Source organism: Tachyglossus aculeatus, chromosome 12 (genome assembly GCF_015852505.1).
Source record: "Tachyglossus aculeatus isolate mTacAcu1 chromosome 12, mTacAcu1.pri, whole genome shotgun sequence".
In the NCBI taxonomy this organism is placed as follows: domain Eukaryota; kingdom Metazoa; phylum Chordata; class Mammalia; order Monotremata; family Tachyglossidae; genus Tachyglossus; species Tachyglossus aculeatus.
The window spans coordinates 5,915,177-5,936,682 of NC_052077.1; the positions used below are offsets into that span (position 1 = coordinate 5,915,177).

Below are 21,506 nucleotides of genomic sequence, written 5' to 3' on the forward strand. Positions count from 1 at the left end.
AGGAAATTAGCGGCGGAGGAGCGGAGGGTGCGGGCTGGGATGGAGAAGGAGAGAAGGGAGGTGAGGTAGGAGGGGGCGAGGGGATGGACAGCCTGGAAGCCCAGGGTGAGGAGTTTCTGCCTGATGCGCAGATTGATTGGTAGCCACTGGAGATTTTTGAGGACGGGAGTAACATGCCCAGACCGTTTCTGCGCAAAGACGACCCGGGCAGCGGCGTGAAGTCTGGATTGAAGTGGGGAGAGACACGAGGATGGGAGATCGGAGAGGAGGCCGATGCAGTAATCCAGTCGGGATAGGATGAGAGGTTGAACGAGCAGGGTAGCGGTTTGGATGGAGAGGAAAGGGCTTGGGAGAGTACCATACAACGGTGTTCATAGACACATTCCCTGCTCGCAAGTCAGCTTAAATACTCATCGTGGATTATCATCATCATCATCATCATCATCATCAATCGTATTTATTGAGTGCTTACTGTGTGCAAAGGCACTGTACTAAGCGCTTGGGAAGTACAAATTGGCAACATATAGAGACAGTCCCTACCCAACAGTGGGCTCACAGTCTGAAAGGGGGAGACAAAACCAAACATACCAACAAAATAAAATAAATAGAATAGATATGTACAAGTAAAATAAATAGAGTAATAAATATGTACAAGCATATATACAGGTGCTGTGGGGAAGGGAAGGAGGTAAGATGGGGGGATGGAGAGGGGGACGAGGGGGAGAGGAAGGAAGGGGATTAGAACCCACGACCTTCTGACTCCCAAGCTGTATCCGCTAAGCCACGCCGCTTCTGCCCCACTTGAACAAATATCACCGCCAGACTCGTTGTTATCGTTATGGTGACCTAATTATGTCGTGGGGCAGGTGGCGTGCCCCAGACTTGGAGACGAGGAGTCTAAAGCCTGGCATCGTCCGCCTTAGAGCATCTTCAAGACTCGCTTTAGCCGCGTCGGTTGGGTTTGCTCACCACAATCCGCGGATCCCCTCGGAAATTTTGCCCAGATTTCTACGAGGAGGCAAAGTCCTCGGGGCCTTGACTCAGGTTTACCGAAACAAAGGTGTCACTTAAAGTCTCCCGCCCGTCTCCATCTTTAGATGCTCGTTCGGAGCCTCCATTCACAGTTTGCGGTGGGGTAGTTGTGAATAATAATAATGATGATGGCATTTATTAGGCGCTTACTATGTGCACAGCACTGTTGTAAGCGCTGGAAAGGTTGCAAGGTGATCAGGTTGTCCCACAGGGGCTCACAGTCTTAATCCTCATTTTACAGATGAGGGAACTGAGGCTCAGAGAAGTGAGTGACTTGCCCAAAGTCGCAGAGCTGGGATTTGAACCCATGACATCTGCTCCTTCCACTGAGCCACGCTCTGAGATGAACGACGTCCTTCTGATGTCACTACATTTTCACATCCCCTCCCACCCCCACAAAACTCCCTCTCCTTCTCTCCCTCCTCCTCCTCTCTCCCCTGAAATTGAAGGGAGAGGGAAGAAAAACACTAACAGACCTAAATGTTGCCTGCGCTGAATTAGGCCTCTAAGGCGCAATATGAATCCACAGAAAGACAAAAGCCACTTTTCAAATTAGGTTCGTGGGGCTGTTAGCCTACAGAATTTGCAGCTGGAAAACGATCATCCTCCGGCAGTCCTTAAACTTGGAATGGTAGTGCATTTTGGGGAGGATGGAATGGATTTACAGTCTTAGTTTAGCAGCGTTACTCAGATTGGGATTTTAGCAGAATTGAAGCATTGAAACTAAATAACTCTGGTATAGAAAATGACCTGCCTCATTTTTTTTGGCGGGGGCAAAGAAGTAATATTGCCTATTTCTCCATCTGATTATGTGGCCAGGCTGAGTGTCTCTTTTCTTGGCTGGGCAGAGGGTAAATTTCGGTAGGATTCGTAAAATAAAGAAGTGTGTGGCCTTCCTTAGAATGTCTATTCAGTGTGAATTCCTTGTGTCTCTGCTTTTCCGAAAGAAAGCAGGTTGTCAATTACTGGATACCGAACATATATTGCCTATTTCTCCATCTGATTATGTGGCCAGGCTGAGTGTCTCTTTCCTTGGCTGGGGAGAGGGTAAATTTCGGTAGGATTCATAAAATAAAGGAATGTGTGGCCTTCCTTATAATGTCTATTCAATGTGAATTCCGTGTGTCTCTGCTTTTCCGAAAGAAAGTAGGTTGTCGATTACTAGATACCGAACGTCCAGAGTTGATTCCTTGCCAAGTCAAGCAAGGGCGATTGTCGTCATCCTCCTTTAACGGGGCTTGTTGTCAAGTTTTTCTGTTGTACTCTCCCAAGCGCTTCGTGCAGTGCTCTGCACACAGTAAGCGCTCAGTAAATACGATTGATTGTTTCAACTGCAGCGCGTTTTGGAATGTTAAATTCCTTGTGAATATTAAATCATAATTTTTCTGACGGCGTCGGACACCGAACGGCTGCAGTCTCCGACCTTTGGGAACGTATCCTGTAATACATTATTCTGGATTGTTTTGTAGGGTTTCATGATCCCCCCCCCAAAAAAATACCTGCAACTTTCAACTTTGTATCCAAGACAGGCAGTGCGGGGGGATGGAATAAAGATTCTGCAGCAACATTGGCTGGTTCTAGAGAGTGAAAGGGAGGGAACAACTATTTGGTGGCCTTCCTTTTCCTTTTCCGGCCTAGGTGTTTGTTCTTTGTGGATATTTATTGATTGTTTTAGGTACAATCGATAAATATCTTAGTACAAGCGCTTAGTACAGTGCTCTGCACCCAGTAAGCGCTCAATAAATAATAATAATAATGATGCCATTTATTAAGCGCTTACTATGTGCAAAGCACTGTTCTAAGCGCTGAGGAGGTTAGAAGGTGATCAGGTTGTCCCATGGGAGGCTCACAGTCTTAATCCCCATTTTACAGATGAGGTAACTGATGAGGTAAATACGATTGATTGATTGTTTTAATAGTGTCTAAGTGCTTACTGCGACTAAGCTCTGGGGTCAATCCATAGTAATAATAATAACAATGGTATTTGTTAAGCGCTTACTATGTGCCGAGCGCTGTTCTAAGCTCTGGGGTAGATAGAGGGTGATCATGTTGTTCCACATGGGACTCACGCTTTTAATCCCCATTTTACAGATGAGGTAACTGATGAGGTAAATACGATTGATTGATTGTTTTAATAGTGTCTAAGTGCTTACCGCGACTAAGCTCTGGTGTCAGTCCATAGTAATAATAATAACAGTGGTATTTGTTAAGCGCTTACTGTGTGCCGAGCGCTGTTCTAAGCTCTGGGGTAGATAGAGGGTGATCATGTTGTCCCACATGGGCCTCACACTTTTAATCCCCATTTTACAGATGAGGTAACTGAGGCCCAGAGAAGTTAAGCGACTTGCCCAAGGACACAAAGCAGGCAAGTGACGGAGGCGGGATTAGAACCCACGTCCTCTGACTCCCAAGCCCGCGCGCTTTCCACCAAGCCACGCTGCTTCTCAAAAGGTAATCCTTTTGGGCGCAGTCCCCGTCTCACGTGGGGCTCCCAGAACTGAATCCCCGTTTTCCAGATGAGGGAACTGAGGCTCAGAGAAGTGAAGCGACTTGCCCCAGGTCACCCAGCAGACGAGGGGAGGAGCCGGGATTAGAACCCGGGTCCTCTAACTCACAAGCCCGGGCTTTTTCCACTAGTCCACGCCGCTTCCCGTCTACCCTGAGTCCGTCACCATCTCCGTTATCGGAGGTATTTCCTTTTGGTTCCTACAGAAAAGGGCCCTCACCACCTTGGCGGTAAATGTGTGGAATTTAAAATACCAGTAGGATGGAGAAGATTTGGAGCTGTTCTTGGGAATGGGGCGATAATAATAATATTAATTTTGGTATTATTAAATGCTTTCTACGTGCCAAACACTGTTCTAAGCACTGGGGAGGATACAAGGTTGTCCCACGTGGGGCTCACAGTCGTCATCCCCATTTTACAGATGAGGGAACTGAGGCCCAGAGAAGTGAAGTGACTTGCCCAAAGTCACACAGCTGACAAGCGGCGGAGCGGGATTTGAACCCGTGACCGCTGACTCCCAAGCCCGTTCTCTTTCCCCTGAGCCACGGTGCTTCTCCATCCTTCACCCGTTCAGAGTGGGGTAAGGGAAGACTCATGGACTTCAGATCCCGATGAATTTTTCGGGGCCGCAAGAGTGGTTGTTGAGGCAACTACCACTGTGGTCTTGTAAACATAAACAGAGTTTGACTGCCCCATATTTACTAATAATTGTGGTATGTGTTTAGCGATGACTCTGTGTCAAGCACTGTACTAGGCGCTGCGGGAGATACAGGATAATCTGGTGCCACATCGGGCTCACAGTCTGAGTAAATGCCAGTTTTTATAGGTGTCGGTTGAACATTCATTCATTCAGTCGTATTTATTGAGCGCTTACTGTGCGCAGAGCACTGTACTGAGCGCCTGGGAAGTACAAGACGGCAGCACAGAGAGACGGTCCCTACCCAACAACGGGCTCACGGTCTAGAAGGGGGAGACAGACAACAAAACAAAGCATGTAGATGGGTTTCAAAATAGTTACAACAAACAGAATTAAAGCTATATTCATCTCATTAACAAAATAAATAGAATAGTAAATATGTAGAAGTAAAATAGAGTAATAAATCTGTACAAATATATATACAGATGCGGTGGGGAGGGGAAGGAGGTTCATCTTCAAGAACCAGAAGAGCACCCTGAGCAGGCAAAGAAGTTCCTGACATGGGGAGGCAACTTCATTTAAAAACAGATGCCCCAGATGTCAATGAGTTAACTACATCTCATTCAGAGGAATCTTATAATGAACATTCATTCAATCGTATTTATTGAGCGCTTACCATGCGCAGAGCACTGTACTAAGCGCCTGGTAAGTACAAGACAGCAGCACATAGAGACAGTCCCTACCCAACAATGGGCTCACGGTCTAGAAGGGGGAGACAGACAACAAAACAAAACATGTAGATGGGTGTCGAAATAGTTACAACACACAGAATTAAAGCTATATGCACCTCATTAACAAAATAAATAGAATAGTAACTATGTAGAAGTAAAATAGAGTAATAAATCTGTGCAAATATATATACAGATGCAGTGGGGAGGGGAAGGAGTTCGTCTTCAAGAACCAGAAGAGCACCCTGAGCAGGCAGTCAAAGAAGTTCCTGACATGGAGAGGCAACTTCATTTAAAAACAGATGCCTCAGATGTCAATGAGTTAAACTACATCTCATAACCCCCATTTGACAGGTGAGGTAACCGAGAATAATAATAATAATAATGACAGCATTTATTAAGTGCTTACTATGTGCCAAGCACTGTTCTGAGCGCTGGGGAGCTTACAATCAATCAATCAATCAATCATATTTATTGAGTGCTTACTGTGTGCAGAGCTTAACAGCACCTGTTTATATGTATATATGTTTGTACATATTTATTACTCTATGTATTTATTTATTTTACTATTTTATTCTGTTTTATTTTGTTAGTATGTTTGGTTTTGTTCTCTGTCTCCCCCTTTTAGACTGTGAGCCCACTGTTGGGTAGGGACCATCTCTAGATGTTGCCAACTTGTACTTCCCAAGCGCTTAGTACAGTGCTCTGCACACGGTAAGCGCTCAATAAATACAATTGATTGAATCAGAGGAATCTTATAATGAACATTCATTCAATCGTATTTATTGAGCGCTTACCGTGTGCAGAGCACTGGACTAAGCGCTTGGGAAGTCCAAGTTGGCGACATATAGAGACGGTCAGGTATTGATCTCTATACTGTAAGCCTGTAGTCAGGGAATGTGTCTGCTTATTGTTATAGTGTACTCTCCCAAGCGCTTAGAACAGTGCTCTGCACATAGTAAGTGTTCGGTAAATACGATTGGATGAATGAATGAACCCTTGTTTTGCAGGTGAGGGAACTGAGGCACAGGGAAGCGTAAGGGACATGCCCAAGGTCACTCAGCAGACAGGTGGTGGAGTCGGGGTTTGGAAACGTATTATATGTTGCCAACTTGTACTTCCCAAGCGCTTAGTACAGTGCTCTGCACACAGTAAGCGCTCAATAAATACGATTGATGATGAAACCAGGTCCTCTGAATCCCGGGCACGGGCTTCCACTAGGCTCTGCTGACTCTGTCCGGTCTATCTTCTGTCTACCCCAGCGTTTAGTACAGGGCTCGGCATGTAGTAAGGGCTTCGCGGATACCATAATTTTTGTTCATTATTGTTCAATTTTCAATTTCATTTTCAATTTCAGTGAACAATTTATTGTTATTTATTTATTGTTTATTTTCAATTTATTGTTCAATTTTTGTTCATTATGTAGGAACAACTTTATAAATAATGTGTATATCTTTTTTTCATGGTATCACGCTCTTACCATCATCATCATCAATCGTATTTATTGAACGCTTACCGTGTGCAGAGCACTGTACCAAGCGCTTGGGAAGTCCAAGTTGGCAACATATAGAGACAGTCCCTACCCAACAGTGGGCTCACAGTCTAAAAGGGGGAGACAGAGAACAAAACCAAACATACTAACAAAATAAAATAAATAGAATAGATATGTACAAGTAAAATAAATAAATAGAGTAATAAATATGTACAAACATATATACATATATACAGGTGCTGTGGGGAAGGGAAGGAGGTAAGATGGGGATGGAGGGGGGACGAGGGGGAGAGGAAGGAAGGGGCTCCATGTACCAGGGGTTCGAATCCCTGCCCTGCCAGCTGTGTGACCTTGGGCAAGCCACTTCACTTCTCTGGGCCTCAGTTACCTCATCTGTAAAATGGGGATGAAGACTGTGAGCCCCTCGTGGGACAGCCTGATCACCTTGTATCCCCCCCCAGCGCTTAGAACAGTGCTTTGCGCATAGTAAGTGCTTAACAAATGCCACCATTATTATTATTAGTAGTAGTACCAGGCACTGTGAAACAGCATGGAGAGAGCTCGGGCCTGGGTGTCGGAAGGGCCTGGGTTCTAATCCCCGCTTGGCCCGTTGTCTGCTGTGTGACCTTGGGCAAGTCGCTTCATTTCTCTGTGCCTCAGTTAGCTCTTCTGGAATACGGGAATTGAGACTGTGAGCTCCACGTGGGACAAGGGACTCTGGCCAATCTGCTTGTATCCATCCCGGCGTTTAGTACAGTGCCTGACACGTAGTAAGCGCTTAACAAGTACCATTATTAGTAGTAGAAATAATAATAATAATGATGATGGTTTTTGTTAAGCGCTTACTAGGTGCAAAGCACTGTTCTAAGCACTGGGGAGGATACAAGGTTGTCCCACGTGGGAATCACAGTCTTAATCCCCACTTTACAGATGAGGGAGCTGAGGCCCAGAGAAGTGAAGTGACTTGCCCAAAGTCACACAGCTGACAATTGGCGGAGCCGGGATTGGAACCCATGACCTCTGACTCCCAAGCCCGGGCTCTTTCCATTGAGCCACGCTGCTTTTCATAGCGTTACTAAGCTCTGGGGTCGATATAAATTAATCAGGTTGGACACAGTTTGTGGCCCACGGGGGGCTAGCGGTCTTAATCCCCATTTTATAGATGAGGTGACTGGGGCACAGAGAAGTTCAGTGATTTGCCCAAGGTCGCACAGCAGACACGTGGCAGAGCTGGAATTAGGACCCAGGTCCTTCTGACTCCTGGGCCTGTGTTGTCTTGTACTTCCCAAGTGCTTAGTACAGTGCTCTGCACACAGTAAGCGCTCAATAAATACGATTGATTGATTGATTGTCTTCACTAGGTCAGGCTTTTGTTGGATGGGGAGGAAATGTGAGCAATCAACAACTCTAGGTCAGATTTAACAGAATAATTAATGGTTTTAAGCACCTAATCTATGGACCTAGAAAGTACGCATGCATCTAGAATTAAAGATGTACATTTTTCATAAATGGATCTGTCATGAAAAGCAGCATGGCTCAGTGGAAAGAGCCCGGGCTTTGGAGTCAGAGGTCATGGGTTCAAATCCCAGCTCCACCAACTGTCAGCTGTGTGACTTTGGGCAAGTCACTTAGTAATAATAATAATGATGGCATTTATTAAGCACTTACTATGTGCAAAGCACTGTTCTAAGCGCTGGGGAGGATACAAAGTGATTAGGTTGTCCCACCTGGGGCTCACGGACTTAATCCCCATTTTCCAGATGAGGGAACTGAGGCACAGAGAAGTCAAGTAACTTGCCCAAAGTCACCCAGCTGACAAGTGGCGGAGCCGGGGTTTGAACCCATGATCTCTGACTCCAAAGCCCGGGCTCTTTCCACTGAGCCACGCTGCTTCTCAACTTCTCTGTGCCTCAGTGACCTCACCTGTAAAATGGGGATTAAAACTGTGAGCCCCCCTGTGGGACAACCTGATCACCTTGTAACCTCCCCAGCACTTAGAACAGTGCTTTGCACATAGTAAGCGCTTAACAAATGCCATTATTATTATTATGTAGGGAAATTGTATATAATTTACTTCCGTATGGCACTGAATATTAAACAGCGATGAATTGTAAAAAAAAAAGTTCACCTTTTTGGCTTGAAACCAAATAATTTTTCATTCTAAATGTGTTCTCTGTTTTAAGATCAGTATTTACTCTACTCTTTCATTTTTACTTCACATCATAATACCGGAGACGGCCCGAACTCTGTGAAAAGTTTCCCCTTCAGCTTTAAACCCTCGAGTGCTTTATTCTTAGAAACTAAGATACTGTTTTAGAAAGGGGTGGGAAGCAAGCACGCAGGACGTTCTGGCCGACCTTAATATACTTGTTTTCTGGCTTTCAATTTCACTGGGCTTTCCTAGATGTCGGACAACGCGTGGAGTTTCGTGGATCTGGGAAAGCCCTTTCCTCTCCGTGTGATCCTTAGCTTTGGACCCAAGTTCCCTTTGAATAACAGAAAGAATTTCAGGAGTGATCTCCGTGTGACAGATTAATTGAACAGCCGTTAATTCTTGCTTTTATGCTCCTCGGTGAAATTCACCCCCCAAACGGAGCCGGAATCGTCGCTGGGCAAGGTGAAAAATTGAGAGAGACAAATGACAACTTATAAATAGTTGGAATCCACAGAGGATCCGAAGCAATTTAGCTCAAACTGTCCTAAGAACCCAGTCAGCCAGTGGTGTTTATTGAGTGGTTTCTGTCTGCAGAGCACTGTGCTAAGCTCTTGGGAGAGTTCTGTAGAGTAGATAGACATGATAACTGATTTCAAGGAAATTACAGCCGAGTCTGGGAGACAATTTAGAGGTAGAAAAAGCAATAGAGTATAAAGATCGTGTACATAAGTGCTTGGGGGAGAGGGGAAATGGCCTAAATTCTTAGAGGGCATGGATTTAAGGGCCTGGGTGATTAATCAGGTGGCCTAGTGGATAAAACCCGGGCCTGGGAGCCAGAAGGATGTGGGTTCTAATCCTGCTCTCCCCCTTGTCTGCTGGGTGACCTTGGACAAGTCACTTTTCTGTGCATCGGTTACCTCATCTGTAAAATGGGGATTAAGACTGTGAGCCCCTAGTGGGACAGGGACCGCCTCCAACCCGATTTGCCTGTATCCACCCCAGCGCTTAGTATGGTGCCTCGCTCATAGTAATGCCACAATGATTATTATTTATCGAGTGCTTATTCTGTGCAGAGCGCTGTACTAAGCGCTTGGGAGAGTTCTGTACAACAGCATTAGCAGGCACGTTCCCTGCCCATAATGAACTTACAGCCTAGAGGGAGAGAACATAGTTTGGTGAGGAGATGAGGGAAGAAGAGTCAGGGAAGATTTCCTGGAGGAGACGTCCATCTAGTAGGGCTTTGCAGATGGGGGAGAACATATTGTACATATTTGTACATATTTGTACATATTTACTATTGTATTTATTTTGTTAATGATGTGCATTTAGCTTTAATTCTATTTGTTCTGACGACTTGGCACCTGTCCCCATGTTTTGTTGTCTGTCTCCCCCTTCTAGACCATGAGCCCATTGGTGGGTCAGGACCGTCTCTATCTGTTGCCAGCTTGTACTTCCCAAGCGCTTAGTACAGTGCTCTGCACTCAGTAAGCGCTCAGTAAATACGATTGAATGAATGAGAATATTGGGCTGTTGGATGTGAAGGCAGGGTGAGTTCCAGGCAGGTGGGAGGGCACGAATGAGGAGCTTGATGGTGAGAGATGAGGTGGAGGCGCCGTTGTCGTATTTATTGAGCGTTTACTGTGTGCAGAGCACTGTACTAAGCGCCCGGGAGAGTCCAATGCCACAATAAAGGTTGGCGTTAGAGGAGAAAAATGCGCGGGCCGGGTTGTAGTGGGAAAGGAATGAGAGTGGGTGCGGGGAGAGCTGAGGTCTACAGAGCCGACAGTCGGGTGGTTCTGCTCCATTCGCAGGTGGATAAGCAACTCCCGAAGGTACTTGAGCGTTCATTCATTCGATCGTATTTATTGAGCGCTTACTGTGAGCAGAGCACTGGACTAAGCGCTTGGGAAGTCCCAAGTCGGCAACATGGAGCGACGGTCCCTACCCAACAGCGGGCTCACAGTTTAGAAGCAGTGGGGAGACGTGTACGGAACTGGTTTATAGAAAAATGGTTCAGGCAGCAGAGTGAGGTGTGCCATGATTGTATCCACCCCCGGCGCTTAGTACAGTGCCTGGCACAGAGTAAGTGCTTTTAAAATGCCATAATTATTATTATGGAAGATAATGGAATTAGTAAGACAATAATGGATAATGGAAGATATGGGAGATATATTATGATGGGAGAGATCGGAGACTGATGCAGTAGTCATCAATCGTATTTATTGAGCGCTTACTATGTGCAGAGCACCGTACTAAGCGCTTGGGAAGTACAAATTGGCAACATATAGAGACAGTCCCTACCCAACAGTGGGCTCACAGTCTAAAAGTAGTCGTCAAGACGGTATGTGATGAGTGGTTGGACTAGTCACTGGAAATCAGAAGGTCCTGGGTTCTAATCCCGACTCCGCCATTTGTCAGCTGTGTGGCCTTGAGCAAGACACTTCACTTCTCTGGGCCTCAGTTCCCTCATCTGTAAAATGGAGATGAAGCCTGTGAGCCCCACGTGGGACAACCTGATTACCTTGTATCTCCCCCAGCGCTTAGAACAGTGCTTGGCGCCTAGTAAGTGCTTAACAAATACCAACATTATTATTATTATCATTATTATTTCACTTCTGGGCCTCAGTTACCTCATCTGTAAAATGGAGATGCAGCCTGTGAGCCCCACGTGGGACAACCTGATTACCTTGTATCTCCCCCAGCGCTTAGAACAGTGCTTGGCACATAGTAAGCGCTTAACAAATACCAACATTATTATTATTATCATTATTATTTCACTTCTCTGGGCCTCAGTTCCTTCATCTGTAAAACGGGGATTAAGGCTGGGAGCCTCATGTCCAACCTGATTGCCTTGTATCTACCCCAGTGCTTGGAACAGTGCTTGGCAAGTGGAGAGCGCTTAACAAATACCACAGTTGTTGTTGTTGTTGTTATGACGAGCGTTGTGCGGTCTGAATGGTGAGGGAGGGGCGGATGTTGGGGTTGTTGTGAAGATAGAAGAGTCAGGATTTGGCGATGGACCGACCACGCGGGTGGAAGGAGAGAGAAGAGTCAAGGATAATGTCACGGTTGTGAGCTTGTCGCACAGGGGAGGTTGGTGCGATTGATAGGAAAGTCAGGGAAAGGACACGGTCTGGACAAGAAGATGAGGAGTTCTGTTTTGGACGTGTGAAGTTGGAGGTGTCATTCATTCATTTATTCAATCGTATTTATTGAGCGCTTACTGTGTGCAGAGCACTGTACTAAGCGCTTGGGAAGTACAAATTGGTAACATACGGAAGGGAGTGGGAGAAGAGGAAAGGCGGGGCTTCGTCGGGGCTTTAGCCTGTAAGGCCGCAGAAGGCCGGGATTTCCTTCATTCAGTCGTATTTATTGAGCACTTACTGTGTGCAGAGCACTGTTCTAAGCGCTTGGGAAGTACAAATTGGTAACATACGGAAGGGAGTGGGAGAAGAGGAAAGGAGGGGCTTCGTCGGGGCTTTAGCCTGTAAGGCCACAGAAGGCCGGGAGTTCGTTCATTCAGTCGTATTTATTGAGCACTTAGTGTGTGCAGAGCACTGTTCTAAGCGCTTGGGAAGTACAAATTGGCAACATATAGAGACAGTCCCTACCCAACAGTGCGCTTACAGTCTAGAGTTATTATTATTATTATGGTATGTTAAGCACTTACTAGGTGCCCAGCACTGTTCTAAGCGCTGGTTCAGAGGGCTGGCTTTGTTGCCCGCCTTCCCTCCTTCCTGTCAAGGTCCAGGATTCTCACTCACTTCATCATCATCAATCGTATTTATTGAGCGCTTACTATGTGCAGAGCACTGTACTAAGCGCTTGGGAAGTACAAATTGGCAACATATAGAGACAGTCCCTACCCAACAGTGGGCACTCACTTGTCGACAAGACATCCAAGTAGAGGTGAACTAAAGGGAGGAGGTCAGTCCAATTCAGTCGTATTTATGGAGCGCTTCCTCTGTGCAGAGCACGGTGCTAAGCACTTGGGAGAGTACAATTCAACAGTAAACGGACATATTCCCTGCCCATAACGAGCTTACAGTCTAGAGGGGGAGACAGACAGTACGACCGACTGAATGAATAATTAAATAAATTACAGCTACTTTCACAAGTGCCAAGGGACCAGGAGGGGGGATGACACTGATGATCCTGTATCTACCCCAGCCCTTCATAATAATAATAATAATAATAATAATAATAATAATGATAATGGTATTTGTTAAGCACTTACTATGTGCCAAGCACTGTTCTAAGCACTGGGGGAGATACAAGGTAATCAGGTTGACCCATGTGGGGCTCACTTTAATCCCCATTTTACAGATGAGTCACAGAGAAGTGAAGTGACTTGCCTAAGGTCACACTGCAGACAAGTGGCGGAGCTAGGATTCGAACCCATGACCTCCGACTCCCAAGCCCGGGCTCTTTCCGCTAAGCCACGCTGCTTCTCTTATGCGGTGCTTGGTATCACACACTCAGAAAGACTGTTTTTCGGATTTTTTCCGCTCAGGTCAATCCAGATAGGGAGTTGCTGGGAGAAGGTGAACATCCTAAGAAATAAAGCTTTCAAGTTAGGTGGCTCAGATGTGAGTTTTCTTCCAAGTTGTGATTTTTTTGAATCGGGCCACGGTCCAGTTAGGTATGAAGACCGTCCCTTTTTGCTGAATTGAATATCCAGGTCAGTCATTGTGCAGTCAATCATTCCACGGCGAACTGCTGTGGAAAATGGTATTTACTTTTTATAGAGAGTGAATTGAGGCCTCTGTGGTTTCAGGGTTTTTCCTCACTCGTATTGCCTTGGATTGCCCCTTATTTTCCAGTTGTGCTAAACAAGTTCCTGTTTGTGGACTTTTTGGTTCTCTCCTTAACAGAGGCCAGCGTTTTTTTCAGAGAAGGAGGTAGGCAGAGAACCAGTTCCACTGTTGGGCAGGGACTGTCTCTATATGTTGCCAACTTGTACTTCCCAAGCGCTTAGTACAGTGCTCTACACACAGTAAGCGCTCAATAAATACGATTGATTGATTGATTAAGCACTTACTGTGTGCAGAGCACTGTACTAAGCACTTGGGAGAGTACAATAGACATATTCCCTGCCCACAACCAACTTATAGTCTGGCGGGGAGACGGAACAGAGATTAATATAAAGAAGTAAATAAATGACAGGTATGTACGTAAGTGCCGTGGGGCTGGGAGCGGCGATGAATAACGGGAGCGAGCCAGGGCGACGCGGAAAGGAGTGGGAGAAGAGGAAAGGAGGGCTTAGTCAGGGAAGGCCTCCTGGGGGAGATGGGCCTTCAATAAGGCTTTGAAGCGGGGCAGGTAACTCCGTCATCTCCAACTATAACCATCTCCACCTCCATCTCCACTTTGCTTCTCTAGTGCCATCTTGCCCACCACCTTGCCCAGAGAAGCAGCATGGCACAGTGGAAAAGAGCGCGGACTTTGGAGTCAGAGGTCACGGGTTCAAATCCCGGCTCTGCCAGTTGTCAGCCGTGTGACTTCGGGCAAGTCACTTCTCTGTGCCTCAGTTACCTCATCTGGAAAATGGGGATTAAGACTGTGAGCCCCCCATGGGACAACTGATCATCCCCAGCGCTTAGAACAGTGCTTTGCACATAGTAAGTGCTTAATAAATGCCATTATTGTTATTATTATTATCACCATGCTCCGGTCTCGTCTGTCTCGCCACCGACTCCTTTCCCACATCCTCTCTCTGGCCTGGAACCCCCCTCACCCTCCATATATGTCAGCCCCCCTCAACTCCACTTCCAAGAGGCCTTCCCGATTCATCCCTCTTTTCCCCAGCTCCCTTTCCCTTCTGCATCACCTGTGCATTTGGATCTGTGACCTTTGGGCATTTGGAATTCACTCCACCCTCAGCCCCAAAGGACTTATGTACAGATCTTTAAAATATATATTATAGATCATCTTTGTATAATCATGTCTGCCCTCCTCCGGAGACTGTCAGCTCACTGAGGGCAGGAACCGTGTCTACCAACTATGTCATACTTCCAAGCGCTTTCAAGCTCATGGTAAGTGCTCAAAAAACCCCTTTGATTGAAATTTTTTTTACATTCTTAGTGCTCTCTCCACCCCGCACAGATGGATTTTTAGCAGTCAGTAATGACTGAATGGCAGTAGTGACTCAGTGGATAGAGCCCGGGCTTTGGAGTCAGAGGTCCTGGGTTCAAATCCCGGCTCCACCACTTGTCAGTTGTGTGACTTTGGGCAAGGCGCTTCACTTCTCTGGGCCTCAGTGACCTCATCTGTAAAATGGGGATTAAGACTGTGAGCCCCACGTGGGACAACCTGATCACCTTGTAACAGTGCTTTACACATAGTAAGTGCTTAATAAATGCCATCATTATTAATATCATTATTATTTAGCAGTCAGTAGTACAAGCAGGGATGAGATAACGCAAGGATCACTTTACTAGAAAAATTCAACACAGTACCGGAAAATGGAAATAAAATTAGATCATACCCTGAGCAGTTTGTGTGAGGTTTAAGAAACCTTTCAACTCGGGGGCTCCTGCGGTTTTCCCAATGACAGGAGTCCTCGGAGCGTCTAAATCCATCTAATCAGAGCATCTCTGATTCCAGCAAAACGGAAGGATCAGACCTTCTTGGAAAGATGTCACCATGGTGATAATGTCCCTGTCTTGGTACCTAATTTGTGCCTATGTAAATTCACGCATACCTCTTGGGTCTTCACTAAGTAATCACCATTTCTTTCCCCCATGATATAGTGCCTGTTACCTGCATTCTTTTTTTTTTCCCCGAAACATCCCCCCACCCCCATATCGGGTAGATCTCTAGACTGTAGCTCGTTGTAGAATAGGGAACATGTCTATTGACTGTGGTTTAGTATTCTTACAAGTGCTTAGAACGGGCTACACCCAGTAAACGCTCAATAAATAGCATTGATTGATCGATCTTAGCATCCAAAAGTGCAGTCTGATGGTCAAGTCCTACTCCTGGCAAACTGCAGCCAAGAATGCACATTTTAGAAATCCTGAAAAATGAATAGGTTGTGGCGCTGAATCTCCACTGCTTGGGCAGCACTTCTCTCTTTGTGCTGTATTCTTTCCTCCTATCCATAAATTATTTTAATGTCAGTCTGCCCTGCTAGATTATAAACACCTTGAGGGCAGAGATCATGGCTACTAGTTTTACTTTATTCTCCTGAAAGTTTAATATAGAGCTTCACACAAGGTAGGTACTCAGTAAGTACTATGGAGTGCATTTTCCTGGTTCAAGCATTGTCGTATTTATTGAGTGCTTATTGGGTGCAGAGCACCTTATGTGTTGCCAATTTGTACTTCCCAAGCGCTTAGTACAGTGCTCTGCACATAGTAAGCGCTCAATAAATGCGATTGATTGATTGATTGATTACTTGGAGGAGTCCAGTACAATAATAAACAGACACATTCCTTGGTCGCTGTGTTCATTATAGGATTCTGCTCTGAGGGAGACACCTTTCTGTTATTTCTCCCACATCTCTCTCTTTTTCTCCTTACCAGTTCCCCTCTCCACCTCACCACCTTCACCCCACTGGATGATGCTGGTATTTGTTAAGTGCTTACTATGTGCAAAGCACTGTTCTAAGCGCTGGGGAGGTTACAAGGTGATCAGGTTGTCCCACGGGGGGGGGGCTCACAGTTTTAATCCCCATTTTACAGATGAGGTAACTGAGGCGCAGAGAAGTTAAGCGGCTTGCCCAAATTCACACAGGTGGCGGTTGGTGGAGCCGGAATTTGAACCCATGACCTCTGACTCCAAACCCCGGGCTCTTTTCCACCGAGCCACACTGCTTCTGCAAGGTCACACTCACTTAAGATACCTGATCGTCACTGCGGGGCAAAGGTGGAAGGAGATTTTGCAGGTAGCGGCCGTGGGTTGGGGGAATGGTGGACAGTACCGTATCCGCAGTGGTTTTAAGAACAGAAAGAGGTGCGTGTTGGTGAAGGGGGTCAGAAATAACCAGTCTTTCCACAAAATCCGGAGTCAAGTGACATGCCACTTGTCTGCTGTGTGACCTTGGGCAAGTCGCTTCACTTCTCTGGACCTCACCGACCTCATTTGTAAAATGGGGATTGAGACCGTGAGCCCCACGTGGGACGGGGACTGTGACCAGTCCGATTTGCTTGTGTCCAAGTGCAGTGCCTGGCACGTGGTAAGTGCTTCGCAAATACCACAATTATTATTAACCCCAAGTTTTGAGTGGGCGGTGTCCCAGAATCCTATTTACAGGGTGCTTCCAAGGCTAGGGGGTGGTGGATAACATTTATGTCTGATACGTGGTACGTTCATTGGAGTCTAGCGTGAATCCTTCCAAAACGTTGGCAGATTTTGGTGGAATTGTGTGTTTATCCTGCTTTTCGTTGCCGTGTGGTGGTCTGCCTATTCATTTCTGACGACTCAGCCCGCCTTGCTTCGGTAGGGTTCTGGCGATTAAGCAGCGGCTGGCTTTTAGGATTCATGAATGGCGTTTTGCTCCAGAGCCCTTGAAGTCATCGAGGAGAGCCTTTCTCCTGCGAAGGAATCCACAGAGCCCGGTCGGCAGTCCTGTTCTCTGCCCCCTTTTTAGATCGTTGTTCTCCAAGGAAGGTTAGGCTCATTTATGCCCAATTTTAGTAGGGGCATTTCACGGTTTTTACCAGCCCTCAAGGACGGCTGCTGACACCCAAGCGTCTATGGATTGAATTGGCTTCTCCCAGAGTGGCAACCACCAGATCGGAAGAAAGATTGAGACTCGCTCTAGCCAGGGTCCGTGAGCTGGGATTTTTCCTTTTTCCTTATGCCCCTTGAGAGGCATAATACAGTAAGCTTGTTGCGGGTGAGGAATGTATCTGTTAATTCTTCTGTCGTACTCTCCCAAGCGCTCAGTACAATGCTCTGCACCCAGTAAGCGCTCAATATTATACAATGATTGAATTCCAGGAGAGAATGTGGAAAAAGATATGATCTCCATCCTCATTTTTGGGGTCTATGTTGCAGATAACCAAGGCTAGGTTTTTATATGTGACTTGGTCTTTGATCGGTCGTTCAAATCTTCTTGATCCCCTAGTATCGTGGGGATGTTCGTGGTTCTGTTCAAAATGACTTCTTTTAATCACTCAGTCAATCAATCAATCGTATTTATTGAGCACTTACTGTATGCAGAGCACTGTACTAAGCGCTTGGGAAGTACAAGTTGGCAACATATAGAGACGGTCCCTACCCAACAGTGGGCTCAGTTTTTTGTTTCTGTTTTTTTTGCATTATTTAAAAGGGGGCTTCATATATTGAGCCCGCTGTTGGGTAGGGACCATCTCTATATGTTGCCAACTTGTACTTCCCAAGCGCTTAGTACAGTGCTGTGCACACAGTAAGCACTCAATAAATACGATTGAATGAATGAATGAAATATTGGTAGATAATTTCAGGAGCTAAAATTTCAGGGGACCTGACGTCAGCACCGAGCGGCACCGGTAATTCTGTTCTCCTTTCAGGCAGATGGAATTTGAGATCAGCACAATCATGGAGAATAAATGAGTAGAATAAGAAAGGAAGGAACTGGGTTCTGGAATTTCTGACCTCTTTTCCGAGATCACAGGCGTATGAGCTGATAACGGGGCAGAGTCTTTGAAACATTGGGGTTGGCTTGTTTTAATTAGCGTGCGACCCTTCTGCTGTCAGATTTTTAATAACTTTTCACTAGTACGGTCTACTCCGTAACAGTGCACGGAGAGCTGCTTTGACCCAGAAAGGGATTAAGGCTGGATGAGAGTTAACGCAAATGGTACTTTTTGACATTTCTAAATTTATCCCCCGTTTCACCTTTAAAGCTCATTGGTTTGGCCGTGATGACGCTAGTTTGATTTTTTTGCCATAAGGAGCTAACCTGCGTCATCTGTGCGCTTGGATCTGTGACCTTTGGATATTTGCTATATGCCCCAACCCCAAAACACTTAAGTACATATCTTTAAAATGATACATTATAAATTATTTACAGTAATGTCTAACGCCCTCTCAGGACTGTAAGCTCATTAAGGGCAGAGATTGTGTCCACTGATTCTGTTTCATTGTGCCCTCCCAAGCACTTAGTACAGTGCTCTGCACAAAATAAGTGCTCAATAAATACCATTGATTGATTGATTGAAAGCGAGGAAAGCATTGGGTGCTGGAGAATTGGAGCTGGGAAAGTCTTTTCCTGGTTGCCCTTTTCGGGTTTAGATCACGGACTCCTCAGATGGTATGTTTTCCTCTATCTGTAATTTGTTGTAATGTCTTCCTCTAGAGATTAAGCTCCTTTTGGGCAGGGTTCATGCCTACCAATTCTACTGTGTATACATATTGTACTTTCCTAAGCGCTTAGTACAGTGTTTTGCACACATTAAGTGCTCAGTAAATCAATTACTGGTATTGCAATGGGTGGTATTTATTGAGCACTTACATACCCTTGATTAATTGGCGCGGGAGGTGGGGTTCCCGGGAGACACAGGGAAATAATTGCAAGCAATTGTATTTTTTGAGCGCTCGCCGTGTGTAGAGCGCTGTACTCTGCTCTTGGGAGAATTCAATATAACAAAGTTGGTAGACGCGTTCCTTGCCCATAAAGAGCTTACTGGCAAGACGGGGAGACCCATTAATAGAAATAAATAAAGGAAATGTATGTAAGTGCCGTGGGGCTGAGGGAGGGGTGAATAAAGCGTGCAAATACAAGTGCAGGGGTGACTCAAAAGGGAGTGGGAGAAGAGGAAATAGGTGGGGAAGTCCTCTTTGTCCGACTGTTTAACTTGCCTCTATCCCAGCGCTTCCAACAGTGTTTGATAATAATAATAATAACGTTGGTATTAAGCGCTTACTATGTGCCAAGCACTGTTCTAAGCGCTGGGGTAGATAGAAGGTAATCAGGTCGTCCCACGTGGAGCTCACAGTCTTCGTCCCCATTTTACAGATGAGGTATCCGAGGCACAGAGAAGTTAAGTGATCTGCCCAAAGTCACACAGCTGACAAGCGGCGGAGTCTGGATTAGAACCCATGACCTCTGACTCCCAAGCCCTGGTCTTTCCACTAAGCCACTGCTGCTTCATAATAAGCACATAACAAATACCGTGAAAAACAAACAAAACCCCCCCACTAAAAGCCATTGTAGTTCATTTCCCCGCATTCAGGCTGGAGGGCAACTAACCCGAGGGAGAAACCCAAGGCCTGGTCCCAGCCGTAGTCCACCATCACCCATTGCTTTCATTCATTCAGCTGTATTTACTGAGCGCTTACTGTGTCTGTACTAAGCACTTAACAGACACACTCCCTTATCCACAACGAGCTTTGCCTAGTGGAAGGAGCACGGGCCAAGAGGTGGAGGGCCTGAGTTTGAATCTCGGCTCTGCCGCGTGACCTCGGGCAAGTCACTCCATATCCGTGGGTCTCAGTTTCCTCATCCGTAAAGTGGGCAGTCAGTACCCACTCTCCCTCCTACTTAAACTGTCCACCCACGCTGAGCAGGAACTGTGTCCTACTCGATTATCCACCCCTGCACTTCATACAGTGCTTGGGACATAGTAAGCACTCAACAAGTAGCAACATTATTATCAACCAATCAGTCATGTTTTTTGAGCGCTTACTTTGTGCAGAGCACTGTACTAAGCGCCTGAGAGCGTATGAAACAAAATAACGGGCACATTCCCCGCCCCAAATGAGCTTACATTATTTTTATAGTAGACACAAGCTAATTAGGTTGGACACAGTCCCATATGGGGCTCACAATCAATCCCCATTATCCAGATGAGGTAACTGAGGCACAGAGAAGTAAAGTGGCTTGCTCGTGGTCTACGCTGCTACTCTTGGGCGTCATGACATCATGTTTATTTCCCTGCTTGAGTGAATCACCTTATCATCCTTATTTTCTCAATTTAAAGCGTTGTCCCGGAATTATACATGAGGTAATCATGATTGCTGGTCCTAGACATTCGTACTTTCTCTGTTCAGAACTGGGAGAGGGGAGTGCGTATTCATCTGAGAACAGGATGAAACACTCAATTTCTGTTGTGTAGAAAAGGAAATGGTACCGTAAATAGAAAAAGAGGCTTGCGAACATGCTCTGGGAGAAAGCAAGGAAAGCTGTCTCTGGAAAGAAAATAGTAAATTGGTCAAGGAAGGAGTGTGTATTTTTGGCTCGGTCCTAAATAAAGAATAAGGATCTTGACCCTGATTTTTCTCTATCCGGACCCTGGAACTCTCTGCTGAAATACTTTCTATTGGATTTGGGGGCCAGGGGACAAAATGAACAAAATGTAAAATGTAAAAGTGAGTCCCCTTTTGGCATTTTTGGAAGTATTTAGTTATTGACAGCCGAGGAATGGCAGTGATCAAATTCCATTTTCACAAATTGCAGATTTGCACATCTCAGTCCCAGTTAGAGAATGCTGAATGTTTTGAAGGGAGATGCTGAATGAAATACTGGAAGGTCGGTTTGTTTGTTTTTTTCCATAGAAATGTCAGTGTTTCTTTTATGTTTCTAAAAGTAAATAGGGTCTGGTGGGTTAGTCTCTGCTGGTAATCTATCACAGTTAAATATTTTAGTTATTTTTAGAAGAATGACTTCTGGGAATTTGGACATGCTGTTTATTTCCTTGCTTCCAGATCAAGCGACGTGGATGCTCCAGATAAGATTGTAGGAAACCAGAGGCCATTTAAAATGACTTGTCTTAAACACAGTTTGCTAATGAACATCGATGCCTTTCTTTCAGAGAGCAGGGTAACACATCCAGTAATACCCATGTCTGTCATTTAAGTGGATTTCCCTTTTCTCTGGGGAAAAACAGCTCATGTTTAGAGGGCTCTGATTTGTCCATCCTTGTTCTTTTTATGAAAAATATTGATCCAGAAGAGATGAATATATTCTAAATTATTTTTGTTAACATCCGTCTCCCCCTCTATACGGTAAGCTCATTGTAGGCAGGGAA

The 21,506-nt window shown here is 45.6% G+C and overlaps 1 protein-coding gene across 1 annotated transcript in view; it reads left to right on the forward strand.

The window, feature by feature from the left end:
* Positions 1-21,506, forward strand: part of SEC24B (SEC24 homolog B, COPII coat complex component) — a 109,484-nt gene that overhangs the window by 3,911 nt on the left and 84,067 nt on the right. The gene's annotated exons all lie outside the window — the stretch shown is intronic.